General features: G+C 42.8%; 1 protein-coding gene across 18 annotated transcripts in view; it reads left to right on the forward strand.

The window, feature by feature from the left end:
- The window catches only part of MICAL3 (microtubule associated monooxygenase, calponin and LIM domain containing 3), a 756,715-nt gene that overhangs the window by 21,759 nt on the left and 714,253 nt on the right, over positions 1–20,703 (forward strand). For all 18 annotated transcript variants that reach the window (XM_029599822.1, XM_029599821.1, XM_029599828.1 and 15 more), the window contains exon 2: positions 15,544–15,878. The gene's annotated coding sequence lies outside the window, so the exon portion shown is untranslated. The remainder of the gene's footprint in view (positions 1–15,543; positions 15,879–20,703) is intronic.

A 20,703-nucleotide genomic window follows, 5' to 3' on the forward strand; every position in this document is an offset into this window, starting at 1 on the left:
CCTGAGAGAGCTCAAACAGCAAACAAGCTTCTCAGATAGAACCCAAGAAGAGGGGAGCGGGGTGAAGGGGGATGGGGCCCCCTGCATGCGGTGCGACTGTCAACCCGACCCGTCTTGAAACACGGACCAAGGAGTCTAACACGCGTGCTAGGACCTGAAACATGATGAACTATGCCTGGGTGGGGTGGAGCTGCTGCGGGTGGTAGTAGCAAATATTCAAACAAGAGCCCCGGGGAGAGTTCCCTTTCCTTTGTGCAGGAAAGGGCTCCCTAGAATGGGTTTGCCCCTAGAGTTGGTGGTTCCATTGGCGTCTAGTGAGCTCTCACCAGTCTTTTAAAATCTGGTGGACGTAGCAGATATACAAACGAGAATTGGGGATTTGGAGTAAAAGAACACCGCTGTACCAATATATGTGAGTGTGGAAAACTACACACAGTGCAGTGCCTTGCTGTACACTACAACTGAGACTGCTGTATGTGCACAAAAATAATTGTAAACTCCAGATGCCTACTGGGGATTTAGATTAAAAGAACACCGCTGTACCAATATATGTGAGTTTGGAAAACCACACACACGCCTTGCTGTACACTACAACTGAGACTACTCTGTGTGTACAAAAAAAATGAAATTCCAGAGAAAAGACTGGAAGCCTGAGCAAGCACAATTCCTAGTGATGCTGCTTGTTTGAAAATACCAACTCCCAGACAGCCACTGCAACTCACACTACCTCCCACCCACACCACCCATACCCTGCCTGCAACCTACCCCAGGGGGGTAAGATCAATAGCAAAATGCCACTGCTAGTAGCTTGTCTCAATGGGAGAGACAGAGAGACAGTCTGAGTTTAATTTAAAAAAAAAAGGCCTGGCTGGCACAGCAGCAAAAACAAACAAATATCTTTCTCAATGGACAATTCTATCAAAGTGGCAAGCAATAGCAATTGAATACAGATTTGAGAAACTCAGAGACTAGCTCTGAGTAAAACCACCTCCCCAGACAAAAGCCAAGAAGAAAGTGCCTGGCGTGCTGCGTGTTTAAGGTAGAAATAGTACAGGAGGAACAGCATCAAAGAGCACTGAGAACAGCGATTAGCTGAATTAGAAAAATGCTTCGCTCTGATACATTGGCATTCTGGTCTCCTTGCCAACCTGTCTGACCCACTCTATGGCAGGGCTGTGAGGTCACTTATGACTCACAGGAAAGGGCCGGTTGTTGCAATGGATACTCCCACATGGCCTTCTCCTATTTCAAACAGCCGCTAAGAAAGCACTGCAAACCAAAAGAATGAAACAAATATGATATGTTTCATTTGTGGGGGATCGCCATGCATTTCGCGAACCCACAAATCAAACTAACAGGGACTTATTCGCTGCGGATTGCACATTCGTTGAAAACGAATGCACATCCCTACCTCATGGTCCTCTTCCTTAGGGCCCACAACCAGACAGATACCCCAATTAGATCCCTCGACCAGTCTCTGTCTCTCACACACACACACCAGTCACCTCCCCGACCAATCTCGGACTCAATCACACACAAATGCTCTCGCTCCGTTCTACCACACACACAAGCTTTCCCTCACACACCCAGGCTCCCATTCTCACATGCATACAGTGGGCCTCACCACCAAACCTCTTCTTCCTTCGTTGCATGGATGGGCTCCAGCCGGCCTTCTTTTTCGCTGCCACGGGGATGGGCTCCCATGGTGGCATTGCTTTGGCGGGGTTTCCTCTTTGCTGCCACGGGGATGAGCTCCCGTGGCGGCCTTGCTTCATTGGGGGTCAGGTTTCCTCTTCACTGCCACGGGGAAGAGCTCCTGTGGCGGGCCCGCTTCAGCGGGGGTCGTACTTCTTTGCTGCCACTAGCCTGGACACTGCCACTCCTCCCAGCTCTCCTCAAACCACCCCATACCCGGGCTATGGGATGCCCCTTTTTCCTGCCCCACCGGCCAATCAGAGGCTTCCTCCCTTCTTCCTACTCTCACTGGCAGGAAGAAGGGAGAAGCCTTCTGATTGGCCTGCGCAGGGGCAGAAAGAAGGGAGGAGGTTTCCTATTGGGTAGCGGGGGCAGAAAGAAAGGAGGCTTCCCTTTGACCCACGGGGGGCAGAAAAAAGGGAGAAGGGAAGCACAACCGGGGCAGTGGGACACCAAGAGCCGTGACACACCTGCTGGTGCTTGGTGACACACTAGGGTGTCGCGACACACACCCGTTGAAAATCGCTGGTCTGGACAGCATATCCTGAGGAGACAGTAGCTTTGCGCAAGCAGTTCTGTGTAACCTGTTTACTCAGACCACTCTCCACTTGATATGGCTGGATTGTCTTTAAGTATTTGCTCTGATATGCAGTCCTCAGTTTGACTTCCTATGCATTATGGGCTAATTCTTATTTTGTCAACAAAAAGCAAATTTGCTTACTTACAATTGTGGTTCTCTATAGACAACAGGGTGAATTAGCCATACTTAGACTGAGAAGGCCGGCAGGAATTCTTGCTAAAATGTAGGCTCTAGAAGAGATTGAAGGGCTTGTGCACATTCAAGAACTCCCATGCAAGCTCAGTTAATATTACTGAGCTGAGTCCACGGCGGTGCTGGGAGATATCACCAGTGCTTTAAGGCTAATTCATCCAGCTGTCTGCAGAGAGCCCTGTTTACAGGTAAGCAAGCTTGCTTTATCAGTAACCTGCTCCTGTGCCTTCACTGGAATGTGTATATGTTGGAGTGAGATTGATATTTTTGGTACTGAACGAAATAATTTGCGTTGGCTGAGCCAGAGAAATGCTCACACATAACAGTGGAAGCCTTTATTCAGAGACTGCCTTACCGTGCAGGGATTTATATTAAGATACGTGTGGCTCCTTTAAGTGAAATCCTACAGTGGCTAGCTCCACCTCGAAACTCCAGCTTGTTGATGGGAGGGCTCTGTTTCAGGGGTCTCCAGTGTGTAATAAATCCTAGTATCCCATGATTACCTGCTTAAAATATTCTGAGATTTCTGCTGGATCTTTATGGCAAAATGAAAACAGAATCAGTGCTTGGAAACTGGACAATACCTTCAGTTAATGCTATTCTACACAGGATACCAGGGGTCCTATTGCATGCTTTCCAGTTAATTTTGGACAGATATGGCTGTTGCATTTTACTTTTTATGGCTGCTGATTCAAAAGGGTTTTTCATGCATCTGATGCAAAATCTTTTTGAACGTGGCACTGTAGTATCCATGTATTTATTGGCCAAAAAACTAGAAGTGTGCATGTGCTCAGTACTGTGTTCCTTCAATGACTGACTGCTTTCTCTGCAGCAGCAAGGGTCAGTTGGCAAAAGAGCAATAAAATTGTCACTGAGACATCACAGTTCCCGGCCCATGAAATTGCCTGATGAGGCAGCTAATGAGAGGCACTTCTCATTATCCATGGCCAAGTTTATGCTGCTTGGTGAGCGAGAGACCTTCTTACAATCAGGCAGAAGCTAGATGACGCTTCTGAAGCTGAAGGGTGGGGAGGAGAGGTGGGTGGGCATGGAGAGAGAAGCTGAAGAAAGATAGGGACTTCCCCTGCTTCCAGTTTATATAGAATAGAAGAATCTTTCTTCATTTCTATCTATGAAACTGGTGAAGTCTTTATACTTTCTGCATTTTTAAATGAATGTCTTTTGTATTGTTTAGAGAAATTACACATTAAGCAGAATTCCTAGAGGGGGCAACTCATATTATTCTTGATGGATAGCAGTTTGAGCCAATCCATCTTTTACTCTGAAACTAGATAGAGCCGAGTTTCTTACCTGCACACTTGATAAGTTAAGCTTTGTAAAAGCTGGAATGGCTCAAGTAGCTTTGCATTTGGGGTCTTACTGCTGCTTATAAGGTTCTGAATCTTGAATTGGTGTTCATTTGTGAAATTGCAGCTCTGGAACTTAGTTGAAGCCTATTTCATAAAAGCAGCGTTTCACAAAACCCTGAACTTCAGCTCCTTGAATACTAAACAAGAAAATAAACCTCTAAAATACAACTATCATCAGACTGATTTTATGTCATGCATTTGCAACCCGCATTCCTTCACCTCTGGCTTGGTTAAGGGAACAGGTTCATACCAAGAACAAGCACCCGTCTTATGGTACTGACCTGTTTTGAAGGGATACAATACTTGCCTTGCCATGGATACCTTACTGATACTGGACTGGAAGAGAGGTAATATCAGCAGTAGGGTAAAAATGCCATAAGTTACGCAAGTGTGCTGACTGTGCGATGTTCCTCCCTTGTAAAATATGTGGTTGTTACATGAATGGTAAGGATTATAACCAGACACTGCAAACTGATCGCAAAAAGAGGATTCTGGGGGCAGGAATCTGACTTATCGTGAAGAGATCTCCAAGACTAGCGTGGAATAGCATTTTTTAAATATATTAATTGCATAGATGTGTGGTGGATATTTTTCCCATGTTTTATTTTATGTGGAAAATGTTTCCATTTCTACAAATTTATATAAAATTCATTAAATAAAGAATAGATTGCCAGTGCGATATTAGGCAAGCTTAGCAATTTCAACTTTTCAATTCTTTCTCAGTATAACATTTCAATCACAGTAAAGGCCTGATTTTCAAAAGGAAACACACACACACACACACACAATGTGGTTTTATGAATGTAAATGGGCTTTTGAAAATTGCCCGAGGAAAGCTGTACATGTAAAAGTGTTATGCACAAGGGATTCCATGGCTTCTATGTGCACAGGAAAGAGGCATTCTGTGGGCCCAAATTTAAGGGGGGGGGGGGCAGTATAGCATTTATGCACATACTTGCAATTTTCAAAAAAAAAATTGCACACATCTATATGCATACATTTACCCTGCTAACGAGCAAATGTTAAGTGTGCGCATTTGAAGTGCTTAAAAAAAAAGTGTGAAAAGTGGACTATAAAAATCTAAAATAAAATTTAAAAAAAAGTATGCTGTGAGGGTTCAGTGCATGCCTGCTAATTTTCAACATGGCCTTGTATATAAGTTTGCTTTGAAAATTTTGGTTAAAATCTGCATGGACTTTTATCCATGCAAACTTAAGCCTACCATAGACTGCTGATAAGTATCTTACCTATGTTCTTATGGTTGAAGTGCTCTTCCTGAAGCAAGTCCTTGACAACAAGGGTCTTGCCGCACCCTGAATCCACCAATGCTTGGGTGGAAACTCTATCCAGTTTGACCTGGATTACAAAGTCCTTGAATTTTGAATGAGGAATGGTCACAAAGTTGCAGCTTTGGACTTTCAACAAAGTGTAGTCCCATTTCTATTCTGGGGCTCTATCCCTGCCTCTGGTTCCTTTTCATGTTGTTCCGACTCCAGGTCTTTAAGCTGGAGGCATTCTTCCTCTGTGTAGTCTTCTGACATTCAGAAAGAGCCGGTCGGTGGGGCAAGGTATTTACACCCACATTCCTGGGTTGTTCCAGCCTCTCCGAAGTTCCTTTTTTTTCCTTAGACTTGAGGGTTGCCCCTGTTTTGGATATTTTGCTTTTTTTCCATGTATATTTTACCCTCTAGTGTTAGCTGGGTCACTAGGCCAACATCCATAACTTCACTTCCCTCATATTGGCAGTCCCTTGCCAAGTGACCTTTCTGACCACAGTTAAAGCATGTCAAAGAGACTGTGGCCTGGGTTCTGGGAACAGAAGAGCAGCTAACTGTCTCTGAGAGATGCTACTGAGGACCTCCATTCTCTGTGCTTTGCCAGGGGGTTTGTGTGGGCTGCCTTTCTAGCCTCCTTATGCAGTCGGGCATTAATTGTACCTGGTGGAAGGCTTCCGCCACCTCAAGGCCTCTTTCCAAAGTGAGGCCTGTGTGTCGGCAGACCCAGTTCCACATAAGTGAATCAAGCCTGTCTAGGAACTGTTCCAGCAGACTTGTTGGGCTATTTCGAGTCCAGTCTTTGCCTCCAGCTGCAACCACTTCAGGCAATAAGAACATAAGTCTTGCCATACTGGCTCAGACCAAAGGTCCATCAAGCCCAGTATCCTGTTTCCAAAAGTGTCCTGCCAGGTCACAAGAACCTGGCAGAATTCCAAGGGGTAGAGAGATCTAAGCTGCTTATCCCAAAAATAGACAGTGGTTTCTGCAACTCTCCCTTAATAATTATTAATGGACTTTTCCTCCAGGAGCTTGTCAAACCTTTTTTAAACGCAGCTATATTAATAGTTTTCACCACATCATCTGGCAATGAATTTCAGAGCTTAATATTGCATTGAGTAAAAAAAATATTTTCTCGTTAGTTTTAAATGTATTACCTAGTAACTTCATTGTGAGTCCCCTGATCTTTGTACTTTTCAAAAAAGTAAACAACTGATTAAAGTTTATTCATTCCATTCATTATTTTATAGAACTCTATCATATCTCCCATCAGCCTTCTCATCTCCAAGCTGAAGAATCTTAACCTCTTTAGCCTTTCTTTATAGGGGAATTGTTCCATCCCCTTTATCATCTTGGTCGCTCTTTTCTGTACCTTTTCTAATTCTGCTATATCTTCCTTGAGATGTGGTGACCAGAACTGAACGATACAGAGGCATTTTGATATTCTCTGTTTTTGAAAGTTAAATGCTGTTGTAATAGATTTCTTTTTGTTGCTCCCTCCAGTTAAGTCAAATTTGATAATGTTATGATCACTATTGCCAAGTGGCTCTAACACTGTTACCTCTCGCACCACATCCTGTGTTCCACTAAGGATTAGGTCTAAAATAGTTTCCCCTCTTGTTGGTTCTTGTACCAGCTGCTCCATGAAGCAGTCATTTATTTCATCTAGGAACTTTACCTCTAGAATGTCCTGATGTGACATTCACCCAGTCAATACTGGGGGAATTGAAATCACCCATTATTACTGTGCTACTGATTTTGTTAGCTTCCCTAATTTCTTTTAGCATTTCATTGTCTGTTAGTTCATTCTGGCCAGGTGGATGGTAATACACCCCCATTACAATTTCATTCCCTTTTTCACCTGGAATTTCTATCCATAAAGATTCAACATTGCATTTTGTTTCCTGCAGAACTTTTATCCTGATAAACACAATGCTCTCTTTAACATATAGTGCCACCCCTCCACCAATTTGATCCATCCTATCATTTCAATATAATTTGTACTCTGGTATCAGTGTCCCATTGGTTATCCTCCTTCCACCAGGTCTCTGAGATGCCAGTTATACCTCTTCATCTAGTGTTAGACACTCTAATTCTCCCATCTTATTTTTAAGACTTCTAGTATTTGTATATTGACATTTCAAATATGTTTCTTATTTGGATTAATAACCTGCTCATTAGTTGACAGGGGTAATTTGTAATCTTTTTTTGCACTTTACTTAAAGGTACCTGATCCCCTTTGGCATTTATTGCGACCTCTCTACTGGGATGCCCTATTTCCCCTGTTCTTTTAGTATACTTCAAAGATACATCATTCCGAACCATATGCTTCTGCGCGACTATCGGCTTTCCTCCGTCATCTAGCTTAAAAGCTGCACTTTCTCCTTTTTAAAGGTTAGTGCCAGAAGCCTGGTTCCACTCTGGTTAAAGGTGGAGCCCATCCTTTTGGAAAAGCCCCCCCCCTTCCCCAAAGTGAAGTCCAGTTCCTAACAAATCTAAAACCCTCTTCCTTGCACCATCGCCTCATCCATGCATTGAGACTTTGGAGCTCTGCCTGCCTCTAGGGTCTTGCACGTGGAACGGAGAGCATTTCTGAGAATGCTACCATGGAGATTCTGGATTTCACCTTTCTACCTAGAACCCTAAATTTGGCTTCCAGAACCTCCCTCCTGCACTTTCCTATGTCATTGGTACCCACATGTACCAAGACAGCCGGCTTCTCCCCAGCACTATCTAAAATCCTATCTATGTGATGCGTGAGGTCTGCCACCTTCGCACCAGGTAGGCAAGTTACTAAGTGATCCTCACATCCACCAGCCACCCAGCTATCAACCTTCCTAATAAATGAATCACCAACTATAATGACCGTCCTAATCCTTCCCTCCTGAGCACATACCCCTGGAGACCTATCCTTGGTGTGAGAAGATATTACATCATCTTGAGGGCAGGTCCTAGCTTCAGGATTGCTTCCTGCCTCATCAAATTGATGATCTCCTTCCAGGTGACTTTTCTCCTCCAAAGCAGCACAAGAGGCTACCAGATTGTAGGTGGAACTTCTATACTATGTCCCTGAAGGTCTTCTCTGTATACCTCTCTGTCTCCTTTAGCTCCTCCAGGTCTGCCACTCTAGCCTCCAAAGATTGGACTCGCTCTCTGTGGGCTTGGAGCTCTTTGTACTTAGCGCATACATATGACCTCTCGCCAGCTGGGAGATAATCATACATGCGGCACTCAGTGCAAAAGACTAGAAAGCCTCCCTCTTGCTGCTTGACTGCTTCCTGCATCTTAATTTTCTTGGTTTGTTATTGATTTAAAATTTCTAAGGGAGCAGGGATGTAAAGTTAACCTAAACTACTTTTAGTCTATGGATTTATTTTATATTTCTGGCAGTGACCCTCAAAACACTACAATTAATCTACCTATATCTTCCTAGTTACCCAAATTACTCCTACCAAACACAATTACCATGTAAAATCAAAACATATAAAAACAGATAAGGCACAGAAAGGTAAATAGACCTTAATAAGGAAGAGGTGTGCGCGTTATTAGGTGCATGCTTTTGGTACTTTTTTTTTTTGCTGCAAATGGTATGGGGCCTCTGGAAGCTGGGGCTGTGGAGTTCAAAGCCTGAATCACTTGCTGTAACCTCTGGAGTCCCGTCTTGGGGGGCTGCTGGCTAGAATATGCAGATGAGCCTTCTGGTCCTCTTCTACTGCAATGAAACAGATTTTGGGGAATCTACCCAGGCTGCAGGGAACCCTGCCGGAACTGCTGCTGGTAAGTTTCTGGGGTGTACCTAGCTCTTTCCAGGATAGTGGCCTTGACCTCCAGATAGGTTGGCTGCTTGGAAAAGCCGCTTGACTTCCAGTGAGCAAGTTAGCCAAGTAAGTCATCCAGCTGGCTTGGGGCCAATCCGACAGGCGAGTGGTCCTCTCAAAGTTTTTCAAGAAGATCTCTGGGTCCTCCGCAGCCTTCATTTTAAACAGAATGTGAGGGAACAAAGACGCCTGTGGTATCTTGGTCAGTCGTCTGCACAGCCTCTTGCTAGCTGAGTCAGCGCTGTGTTAACTGTTTTTGCAGCTCTTGCTGCCTTTCAGTTTGCAATTGCATAAGGTTTTTGCAATTGCTGCTGCCCTGCAGCCAGGATCTGGATCACTTGCCCCATCCTCTTTGTTCCCTGGGGCAATGCCCAAACTGAATATCTCTATAGAGGAGAGGGAAAACAAGAAAACTCTGCTGGCCTGTCTGGCCCTGACTCACTGCTTGACCCTTGTCTACTCAGGTGGGGCTACCCCCTTGACCTGTTCCAGATTCAGTGGGTGGGTGGGACTGAGAGGACTCCAAAGAGAGGGAATTAAAAAAAAAAATCTATGGGTTTTCTCACTTTTTTTTTTCCTGCGGTATCTGTGGGCCTTTGCCAGTACTTCAAACTTCTGTGGTTTGCCCCTCCAGCAGCAATTTTCTTTTTTCCCAAACCTACTTCCTTAGGTTGGGCACACATGATAAGCTTTTCCACTTTCTTGTCCTTTCCTGGGAGACTTGGGTTTATTTCTCTATGCCAAGCTTAGAAAAATCCCTGATGACACCATATGTGGCGGCTTGATAACAGCCAGAGGAAACAGGAGACTGACTCTGGTTATTCCTTAAGTGCACTTTATAGTGAAACAAACACAAAACTAATATGGCAGCCCACCTTCGCTTCAAGAGTCAGAATAAATGATACTGCTCACTTTACTTCAGGTATTGCACAGTCCTTTAAATATGGGAGGTCCTTTCATGTAGTAATTCTCTCTCTGTTTACCGTGCCCTCTCTAACCTCTTTCGGCCCTGACAACTTAACCCAGGCTAGAGGGAGCTCCTCTAGACCAGAATCCCTTGCAGTGTTGGTCCTTAAGGAGGACCAGGCCAGATACCTGTGACCGATCCTTTAATGTGGTTTGAGGGAGTTTTTTTATACATTCCCTCTCAGAATGCAAATGAAAAATTTGCATGGGAACATTTTTCCAGAAAACCCACATCTCTGGTTAATAGCTCAGAAACTGGTAAGGTTGGTTTTAAGATATTGATGCAGATAGTTCCATCTTAAGGGTGATAAGTAGATTGGTTTTGGAAGATAACAGAAGTGTCCTGTGCTTCTGTCATTTTAGAATCCATGCAGTGCTATCTTGAGCCTCACTGATCAAAAACTAATATTCATTCAGCCGGCCTCTGCCATTGGCTTGCACAGCTCAGGAGACAGAGGTTAGTGATAGGACAGGACCAATGAGGGAATAATGTGAAATTTGGAAGAGTAAGGTATCAGTCAGGAAGATGATCATAACGAACAGGCTACTTGACCACAGACACAATTATTCTCTCTCCAAGGACCTGCTAAGATTGGAAAATAGTTTTAGTTTCTAAGGCAGAAATTTTAACCCATTCATCACAGATCACCTGGTGACATAGCTCTGGTTGTTTTTGGACTCGAAAATTTCCTCCTCCTTTGGGCTTCCAACTTGGTCGAAACCAGGACTGGGATCTGACGCCACAAGTCTTCGTTCTAAATGAGCTGAATATTTTTCCCCCCTTATTTTTAATATCCTCCTCCCAACTTATTGTAGTTTGATCATTGCAGCAGTGGCAGTCCTCAGCCAGGGGTCAGGCATCAGGACTCCTTCTGTTGACCTGCAATCACGGGCCCTAAATCCAGCCATTCTGGAGATAGAAAAGAGCTGACACTTGTTTATATAAATTTACATAGAAGCATAGAAAATGATGGCAGAAAAGGACCAAATGGTCCATTCAGTCTGCCCAGCAAGCTTGTGGTACCATTTGCTGCGCCATACAAGTCACCCCCTTACTTAGTTTCCCAAACCGTCAAAGTCAGGGCCCTTGTTGGTTGCTGTCTGAGTCCAATTCCCTGCTACCTCTTGCCATTGAAGCAGAGAGCAATGTTGGAGTTGCATCCAAAGTATCAGGCTTATTGGTTAAGGGTAGTAACTGACACACCAACAAGTTACCCCATGCACTCTTTTTTTTTCTTCATTTCCATCCTCAAGCCTTTAGGGATCCACAGTGTTTATCCCATGCCGATTTGAAATCTTTCTACGTTTTTGTCTTCACCACCTTCTCTGTAAGGGCGTTCTAGGTACCCTCTCCGTGAAGAAATATTTCCTGACGTTGGTTCTGAGTCGTCCTCCCTGGAGTTTCATGACGTGACCCCTAGTTCTACTGAATTCTTAGGCCATAGAAAAAAATGTGACTACATTTTAAAAAAGTAATATTCAGAAAATCTTATTTAATATTAAAAATGGTATTATCATCACACGTTCCCCATATGCTGCAATCAGAACTTTGTATTAGCATTACATTACATCACAATGCAGAGGTCACTAGCTACTATCTATCACAAGGAGCCTGTAGAATTTTTAGAAAAGAGCTATTTGATTGGCCAGCAATTTTCTGCTGATATTGAAGAATAGGCTGAGCAGACAACCAATAATTCCCAGACACCTCTGCTGTACTTTGGCTTGTCAAGAGGTGAATGAACTTTGAGTGCTTTTCTGAGCATGACTTGCAGAAAATCTCTGAGACAGATTTGCTGGCAACAACAGGAGAGAGGCCTATTTAATGGCACATTTGCTTCACAATACAGAGAAACTGAGTCCAAGATGCAAGCTGTTGTCTTGCAGATGCATATTTCAACTAACAGAAACTAGTTGAAAAAGAAGATCCTGTGAGGTGACAGTTTTGAATGAATCCTGGTGCTAAGAAGTGGAATTCAAGTCTAGCTTCTATTCAAGACCCAGACTGCGATTTGTTTACACAAACAAAGAATAACAAAAGAAGAACAGAAGAGAATACATTGCATCAAAGCCAAAGTGATACAGGAACTTGTATGATGGGAGGAGGGTTCAGGAAGGACTAGTATAGAATGATTTTTACAATTGAATGGGGGGTGTCATCACAAGCATTTCCTATATATGATAGATTGTCATGACAACAGCCTAAGGTATCTTTGTAGAAGAAGTCTTTGAGCAGTCACGTCATTCATTCTGGAAACTTCGGGAATGTTGTATTTTTGATTATATAAGTCAGGGCATGTCAGAGATTCACTGAGATGCTACTTATTACAGATAGAGGGCATATTGCATCTCACAAGAACACTTGTCTTTGCCTCTTCTTTAAAAAGCCAAATAAACTAAATTTTAAAACCTCTTGCTGAATCGCAGTGTTCTTGTGCCCTAAGCTTTAAGTCCAGAAAAAATTAGACAATATGTGAACAGCTGAATGTATGTTTACTTAATCCATTAGAAGGCTAGATTACAATAGCAAATGCCCATGTCTCTAATTTAGGTCAATAGTGCTTATGGAACTTGATTATGGCATCTGATTTTTAGGTTTTAACCAATAAATCCCAATGCAAGCAAGTGCGTGTTAGATAAACCCTGGAAAACCACCTCCCCCTCCATTGCCTATCCTGGATCCTCTGCTTTAATTTTGTGCCTGTTCCATGTTAACAGCTCCTTAGCTGCACAAATGTATGTATTTGATGCATCCAGAAAATGTACCCAACAATAGTACCCGTGCCATGAAAATACTGATAAATACTGATTTTTGGTTTCCACAAAGAACTCCTAATTAACTGGAGAACAAACACCTAAATATACAATGTATAAACACCTAATGATAATGCATTGCATTGAACATCTGCTACCCATCCCTCAACCTGAAGGCTAGCGATTAACTTTTCTTTAGAACAGCGATTCTCAACCGGTGTGTTGCCAAGCACCAGCAGGTGTGCCGCAGCTTTCCAGTGTCCCACTGCCCCGGTTGTGCTTCCCTCTCTCTCCTCCATGACAGCGAGATTCAGATATTCTTCCACTGACACTGCTGTTGTTCCATCCAGGCAGGAATGGCAGCAGCGTTAGTGAAAGCTGGCAACATCAGCGGCATGACCCTTTCCTCTTCCCGCCCCCGCAGCCTGAAACAGGAAGTGATGTACAGTGGGGCACACAGGAAGAAGAGAAGACCATGCTGCATAAAATACCAGCAGCAGCGTGGGCCTGAACCAAAATGAAGTGCATCCAGTGATCAGCGATGGAAAAAAGAACAGAATTAGCCCCCACAGCTGATGGAAATCTTCGTTCTCAAGCCACAAGACTGCAGTTGCCATTTGTGCTGGGGAGGAGGTGGGGGTCATGAGTGAGAGCGAGCCAAAGGGGGAGAGAGAGTATATGTGTGTGATTGAGAGTTTGTATTTAAGTAAGAGAATGTATTTGTGCAAGCGTGATTGGCAGTATATGTGTAAATGAGAGAGCATGTGTGTGATTGAAAATGTGCATGTGTGTAATTAAGAGCATATGTGTGAGAGAGACTGGTCAAGGAGGTTGACATTTCTGAGAGGGAGACAGATTGGTCAGGGAGATGATGTGTATGTGAGGGAGAGAGAAAGATTGGTCAGGGAGGTAGCTGGTGTGGGTGAGAGAGAGCTTGGTTGGGGAAGTCACTGGTGTTTAAGAAACAGAGACTGATCTTGGGGTCCAATTGGTGTGTGTGACTGTTTATGGGACCTAAGGCAGAGGACCGTGAAGACAGAGCTTCAGCAGTAGCCTGCAAGGGAAAAGAGTAAGATATAATTGCGATGGAGAAGGTACAGAGAAGGGCTACCAAAATGATAAGGGGAATGGAACAGCTCCCCTATGAGGAAAGACTAAAGAGGTTAGGACTTTTCAGCTTGGAGAAGAGACGGCTGAGGGGGGATATGATAGAGATGTTTAAAATTATGAGAGGTCTAGAATGGGTAGATGTGAATTGGTTATTTACTCTTTCGGATAGTAGAAAGACTAGGGGGCACTCCATGAAGTTAGCATGGGGCACATTTAGAACTAATCGGAGAAAGTTCTTTTTTACTCGGCGCACAATTAAACTCTGGAATTTGTTGCCTGAGGATGTGGTAAGTGCAGTTAGTATAGCGGTGTTTAAAAAAGGATTGGATAAGTTCTTAGAGGAGAAGTCCATTACCTGCTATTAAGTTCACTTAGAGAATAACCACTGCCATTAGCAATGGTAACATGGAATAGACTTAGTTTTTGGGTACTTGCCAGGTTCTTATGGCCTGTATTGGCCACTGTTGGAAACAGGATGCTGGACTTGATGGACCCTTGGTCTGACCCAGTATGGCATTTTCTTATGTTCTTATGCTGGAGAGGATAAGTAAAGGTGGCATTTTAAGTTTATTTTTCTTGATTGACTGCCATTGTAATTAATTGGGTATTATGCCTGCTGTTTTAAAATATTTTATTAGTGTTTGGGGTATTTTTAATAATTTTTAAGAGTTTTTAATTGTTGGATGATGATCTGTTCATCAGCTTTTTTGAAACATTGTATAGTTTTACAATTATTTTTGTGCCAGGATCTAAAGCAGCTTGGCTTATTCTGTTTTCCTAATAGGAGATGTATTAGTGTTTATGGCCTGGTTTAATATTTGTAGTGTTGCCTTTTCCTGGATAGGGTTGTTACTGTTTGAGTGTGTGCCATAGTACAGGTGTAACTTTGTAGTTATTTCTCTTTCCATTTCTCTAGGTTTGCACTGCATGCAGGGTGGCTTCTTTGGTTTTCCATTCCAGTTTCTGTTTCCATATTTATAATCTGTGGTCTTTCTGTACTTGGTGAAGGTCAGTGCTGTGTGTGTGTGACCGAGGTGAGGTATTTTACTAGCATGTAGGTATTTGTATCAATCTTATTTTTTGTTGTTTTCTCAAAAGGACATGCATTGGCGGTAAACTACTGTCTTTTCATAAGAAAGGCTATTGCGCCTGGTAGTAGATAGTGTTTGTTTTGCTTTTACTGAGATGTCACCAGAACATCTTTTTTGTATGATGAGTTGTATAGATAATGCCCTAGTTCTGCTCTGCACCCATTGTTGGGGGTTGAGGGGATTCCTGTGCATGCAGAGTGCATGTTTACATTTAGCCCTGTGAATGTCACATGTTCAGTGTCATGCATGTGAAAAGCATCTGACAGGTGTGACCCGGCTGAGAAAAGGATGAGAACCACTGCTTTAGAGTATGTTATATCCTGCAATATGAAAGAGCCATCACTGCTGTTTGGGGTGGTGTTAGCCACAAGATGACTGTTGTCATTGGTAGAATCATGAATTGAAATTGCCCTTTATTAAAAGATGCATTGCATCAACCTTTTTTTTTTTTTTTTTTTTTTCCCCTATGCCGTTTTATGTTTTACTAATTTCTGAGGACCTAAGTCTTTAGGGCTGAAATGTCAAATCTTACATTAAAAAAAAAAAAGTGTAAGCTTTAGGATTGCTGGATAATATATAAAACTAGCATATAATTTCTCTTATTACAATAAGGTGGGCTACTTAAATGCTAGGGTTGTTTTTAACATGGTAATTGTCATGGTTTACAGAAAGTATTTCTTACAATATTTGCAGTTAAAAAGTCCCAGAGGATGCTACAAAGCAGAGGAGAGCAGGAGACTACATCCTAGTTGCCATGGTAACAGTGAGGAGCCAGGCAGCTCCATCACACCCAGAACATAAGACACAACAGAAGTGCTTTCGGAAGGACGCCCAGAGAAAGCTGCTTTGCCACCGTGTTTGCCTTTTCTCCTTGAGGCACCATCACACTGATCCTGTGTGTGGCCTTTGAACGTTGGGGTTGAAGGTGGGCAGGGTCTTCGTATGGACATGTAAAACACTGGAAGCCTTTGAAACCTTAAGGACTGCACCTTTTGGAGAGGGATCTCACAAATGGGACTTCCTTCTTAGTGAGTATATTATGCTGTCATTTTATTCAAGCAATTTACGAATTTTAGTGCAAAATTACATTCTTTGTGTTTTTCGTATTCATGTTTCATGCTGAAGTAGCATATTGGCGTCACCAGTTGAACTTTGAGCTTTTTAGGTTGTGCAACTCAGCTCAGTCTTCACAACACTACTGCCAGGCTATACGTATTCAGCATAAACCATTCAACAGAACTAGAATACACATACTCAACCCCCTGAACTGATTTCTCGTCTCACTGCGGGTTTACCCTCTGCTTTTGAATACAGTAAATTCTAAACAGGAAGGATTATGGAAACTCAGTGCACATCTTTTAAATAAGTGGTTCTAAATTCCAGTCTTCATGACACTCAAACAGGTCTGCTTTTCCAAAAAAAAAAATGCACATTAACTTTCTCATGCATGCACATTTCGGCCTTTTTTTTTTTTTGGCTAAGAGCAAATATAAGGGTAAGTCATTAGCTGGGGACAATCCCTTGGACTTTTGGTTAAGACTGAGAACCTGTACAATGAGAAGGAAGAGGGATGGTTATTCTGTTAGTAGACTCCACTAGGTACATTTTAGACCCTGATCAAACTGGAAGGATTAACCATCCTATTAAAAATATATATATATATCTTGGTTTTTTGTAACTGCTTCCCCTTGCACTAGTTCTAGTTCTACTGTTCGATGCACCCCTTGTTTCTATGTAAACCGGCATGATGTGACCTGTTCATGAATGACAGTATATTAAAAAAATCTAAATAAATAAATATTATATTCCTGAAAAACCAGCCCTATCAGAATTGGATAACCACTGTTATAAATTCTCACATACCTGAACTATTGAAGCTATTCCTGTTCCCACTAGCTATAACCTGTTGAACATTCAAAGACAGTATTTTCCTCTCCTATTCCTTAGACTGATCAGAGGATATTCACTGCTCCCCGTCCCCTTTTAGCTGAGCTCATTTCTTCTTTTCCTCTCCTACTAGCATCCACCGCTGTCCAGCCCGCCTATGCATCTGCCTCCCTCTGGTCCTGGAGACCCACAGCTCTCTTCCAAGCTGCCCGTCCCTCGGCCTCATTCCGATGCTGCAGCCCTGCAGCTTTTCAAAGTGTGTGTGTGTGTGTGTGTGTGTGTGAGTGCTAAGCATATTTTTATAGAGAGATTCTCCATTTCTTTTTCATGTAATTCACCCAGCCCTGTGACTATTGCCTGCTAGACTGGTACTGTACAGTCTTCCAGAGAAAGTCAGAACTCTGCAGGTGGTTAAGGACAAATGGAGTCTGTTTAAAAAAAAAAAAAAAAAAAAAAGCTAAAAAACAATGTACTATATTGGTTACAGATTTGCTGGAACAGAATGAATTCTGTTCACAAAGAAGGTTCTGATGACCTCAGCCTTCTTTGTGGCAGAAGAAGAAATGCTGAGCCTCCAGTGTATTTTTGTTTTGCTTTGCTATTTACTTGCATATAACATTTGTTATTAGCTGCTAAAACTGACGCAAAGACAAAAGTAAAACCTGGATAAACTATTAGTTGTATTTAGCTTTTAGGTCCTGTATAAACTAAACAGCAATGTGTTGATTATCACTGTTATGAAGCTCTGTGTACAACAATATTTTTTAAATTTGTTTGTGAAAAATTTAATTTTGGAATATCTGTAAACACATTTCTTGTTCTTGCATTATAACCAAGGCCTCTTGCTTGTAATTCTGTGGATGCAGAATATGGAGCAAAAATCTTCTTTAATCATGTTAATAACCAATCAGCGTGTTTACATTTAATAATTGAATTAAGCAGAAGACAGTTTATAGATATTGCCCAGAATAAAGATTTTTGTCTGCAGAAACCAATTTAGCATTCTTGGACTATAGCCAACCGATGTGCCACAGAACAGTCGCCACTGCCTGATGCTCAGGTCCAGACCGGTGCTGGGACTCTGCTCTCAACACCTTGCAGGAACCAAAAACAGCAGTAGCGGCTCTCAAATATGTAGGGAGCTCACTTATGTTCTGAGCAAATGCATAGTCACTCATGTCTCCTCTTCTAGCAGGAGCCTGGGAGTATAGGAATTAATGGGTGGCATACAGGGGCGCCCGCAGTTGGGCCCTGCTTCGGGCAGCATGCACAGCATCTCTTTCCCCCTCCTGAGCTGCCTGAGAGTTTTCCGTCCTCTCTTTTATGCCCAAGTTGAATGAGATGATGCGTGTGTGTGCAATGAGTGCCACATGTGACTGAGTTGTTCTGAGCAGCAGCAGTTGCTGAGCCTTGACTGCCACCTCCATTGGCAGCCAGGGTAGCTAAGCAAGCTAGTTGCCCGCATTGCACTGACTTACACCTTCTCCTGCAGTTGTCTGTAGAGAGTTGTAGTCCAGGTGCCTGGGAGGTCTGCTCACAGCAAGGAACTGAGAGAATGGAATAGAGGGAGTGAATAGCCTTAACAAAAGGCATTTGGGTAACGTGCATAGAGCGGCAGCTACTACCATGAGCAACTTGCTGGGCAGACTGGATGGACCATTTGGTTTTTATCTGCCGTCATTATTATGTTACTATGAGTCATTCGAGTATGGTAAGGAGCTGAGAGTAGGGAAGGGGGGGGGGGAGAGGTTATCACAGGCAGTGAGGAGCAGAGGAAGAAGTAGCATCTGCTGGGTGAGGAGATGGGGCAGGTGGGCGATGGAACCAAGTCAAAAGACAGCTGAGTGTGGAGAGAGTAACTGGGAACAGCAAGGGGAGGGGGCCCTGATGAGAAACCCCTTTCTGTATGACAGTAGGGTCATGTTAATTGCTGAAGATCAAGGAAGTGTTAGTGAAAAACGTGCTGAAGCTGAGGGTAACCCATAAATGCAACATGGATATCATCCTCCAGTGCTGAGATACCATGAAGATAGCAGGTGAAAATTCAGTTAACTGCTGATGGCTTTGTTCCTGCAGTGGTTATCTGGCTGCTGTGTATGTATGCATGCATGTGTATATAAAAATATATGAGAAGTAAAATTAGATCCACCTAAAGCTGGTAGTGGAGTTGCTGCCAGAATCCCCTACCCTGACACAGGTGTGTTTAGTGCATATTAAAAGCCAGTACAGTACTGCTCCATTTTGACAGATGCATGTGTATCTCTGCACCCTTTTCTCTTTCTTCTAAAATTTGGAAGAGACACTGGTGGGGCTTTCACTGCTTCCCTAGTTCTTGTTTTTGTCCATATGAGTCTTCTCTGTGTCTGCACCTCCTTGCTGCATGGAGTTGGGTGTGCTGCAAAACGTTTGTGTGACTTGCACTTGAAAAGGTTTGGAAACACTTATGCTACAGGTTTAGCATTAGGTTTCGTATAGATAGATAAGTAGCTTTGATAACATAACATCTAATTAGTAAGACAAATGTTTTCATGTATGCTATTTTTTCACTGTTTATTAGGCATAGTATGTAAATATTTTGTACTTCAGACATGCTGTAGATTTGGTAGTCCTTGTTGCAGAAAACTAGGGGCTCTGATAATAGCCTTATCACATAACTATGGTTACAATAAATAAAACCTGAAATTGCTCCAGTGCTTTTTGACCTAACTAACTGTGAATGAGATTAGGGCAATGGAAACTGCAAATTACTATAATTATCTAATGTTCCAGTCTGCGTTTACAGTTATACATTTTTTAAAAATCTAGTTATTCTGTTATTTCTATTGTAATCTAACAATAGCAATATGATTTATAGGAACCTCAAACTACTAGACATGAAAGCTGTATTTGTCTAAATCAATTTGAAATGGATACAATCCCTATTGGAAGTGTTTTGGACAAATGCAGAAAAGATGGTCCGAGTATCTGTTTTTTCTGTAAGCTTATCTTGTAACTGTTAATGTGCTGCTGTTGGATACTTTTTTTTCTCCCAGTTGTGTGTGTGTATATATACACATTTCTCCATTAAGCAGGCATAAATTAGCCATTATATGGGGGTGACATCAGATGGCGCCGATACAGATCCAGTGCTCCGAGCTCAGTAAGGCTTTACTGGACATGTGCAGGAGTTCTGCCCACATAACCTACCTTGTGAGCCCCTCTAACTGTGAAATCTATATCCGTGTCAGAAAAGAAAATGCCTGAAAACAGATGTCTTCTGGCTCTTTCATTTACTTCAACCCCCAGCAGACTGTGAAACTATCCCAGTTCTCAAACGCCTTCAGGACTTTCAGATGAGGATATGGCAGACACCTACATTGTGCTTTTGGGTGGCCCGGAAGTTGTTCTTGAAATATAGATTGCAGATAGTCCGTAGGATTTGGGGTGGTGCAATTACAGCACCACTCCATGGTGCTGGAGTCAATGTTGTGTGCTCGGCACACTCCTGATCATGCTAATACCTCTGGGATAGGACCCAAAACTGTTTTGGTTACATTTGAGGTCTTCCAGGAGTCCATGCTGAGTGCCCAGATTTCAGCTCACTAGTCCTACCTGGTGTGGTATTTGCACAAATGTATCAGAAGCTAAAACACATGATGGAATTGACAGACCCAAAACAGGCAGACAAACTGCTGAGCAGTGAAATATGTGGAAGAATGCGAGAAGCACCTTATTTGTTTGGTATAGGAAGCTTTTGACACCAGAACTTGGTGTCTTCTATAGGCACCTAAAGGCTCACACAGTTGTAGGTGAGTGGCCTTTGAGAGGATGTGAATGATCATCATACGGATGTGCCCTCTACAGGAGGACAACCTGTTCAGTGAAAAAAGTGCAAGAGACAGTGGCTGATTAAGGAGATTCCATCAACCCTACAATTATCTGCATTGGGGGACCAACTGGCCTCTGCTAGATGCCAGTTCTTCTCTT

This window comes from Rhinatrema bivittatum, chromosome 4 (genome assembly GCF_901001135.1).
Source record: "Rhinatrema bivittatum chromosome 4, aRhiBiv1.1, whole genome shotgun sequence".
In the NCBI taxonomy this organism is placed as follows: domain Eukaryota; kingdom Metazoa; phylum Chordata; class Amphibia; order Gymnophiona; family Rhinatrematidae; genus Rhinatrema; species Rhinatrema bivittatum.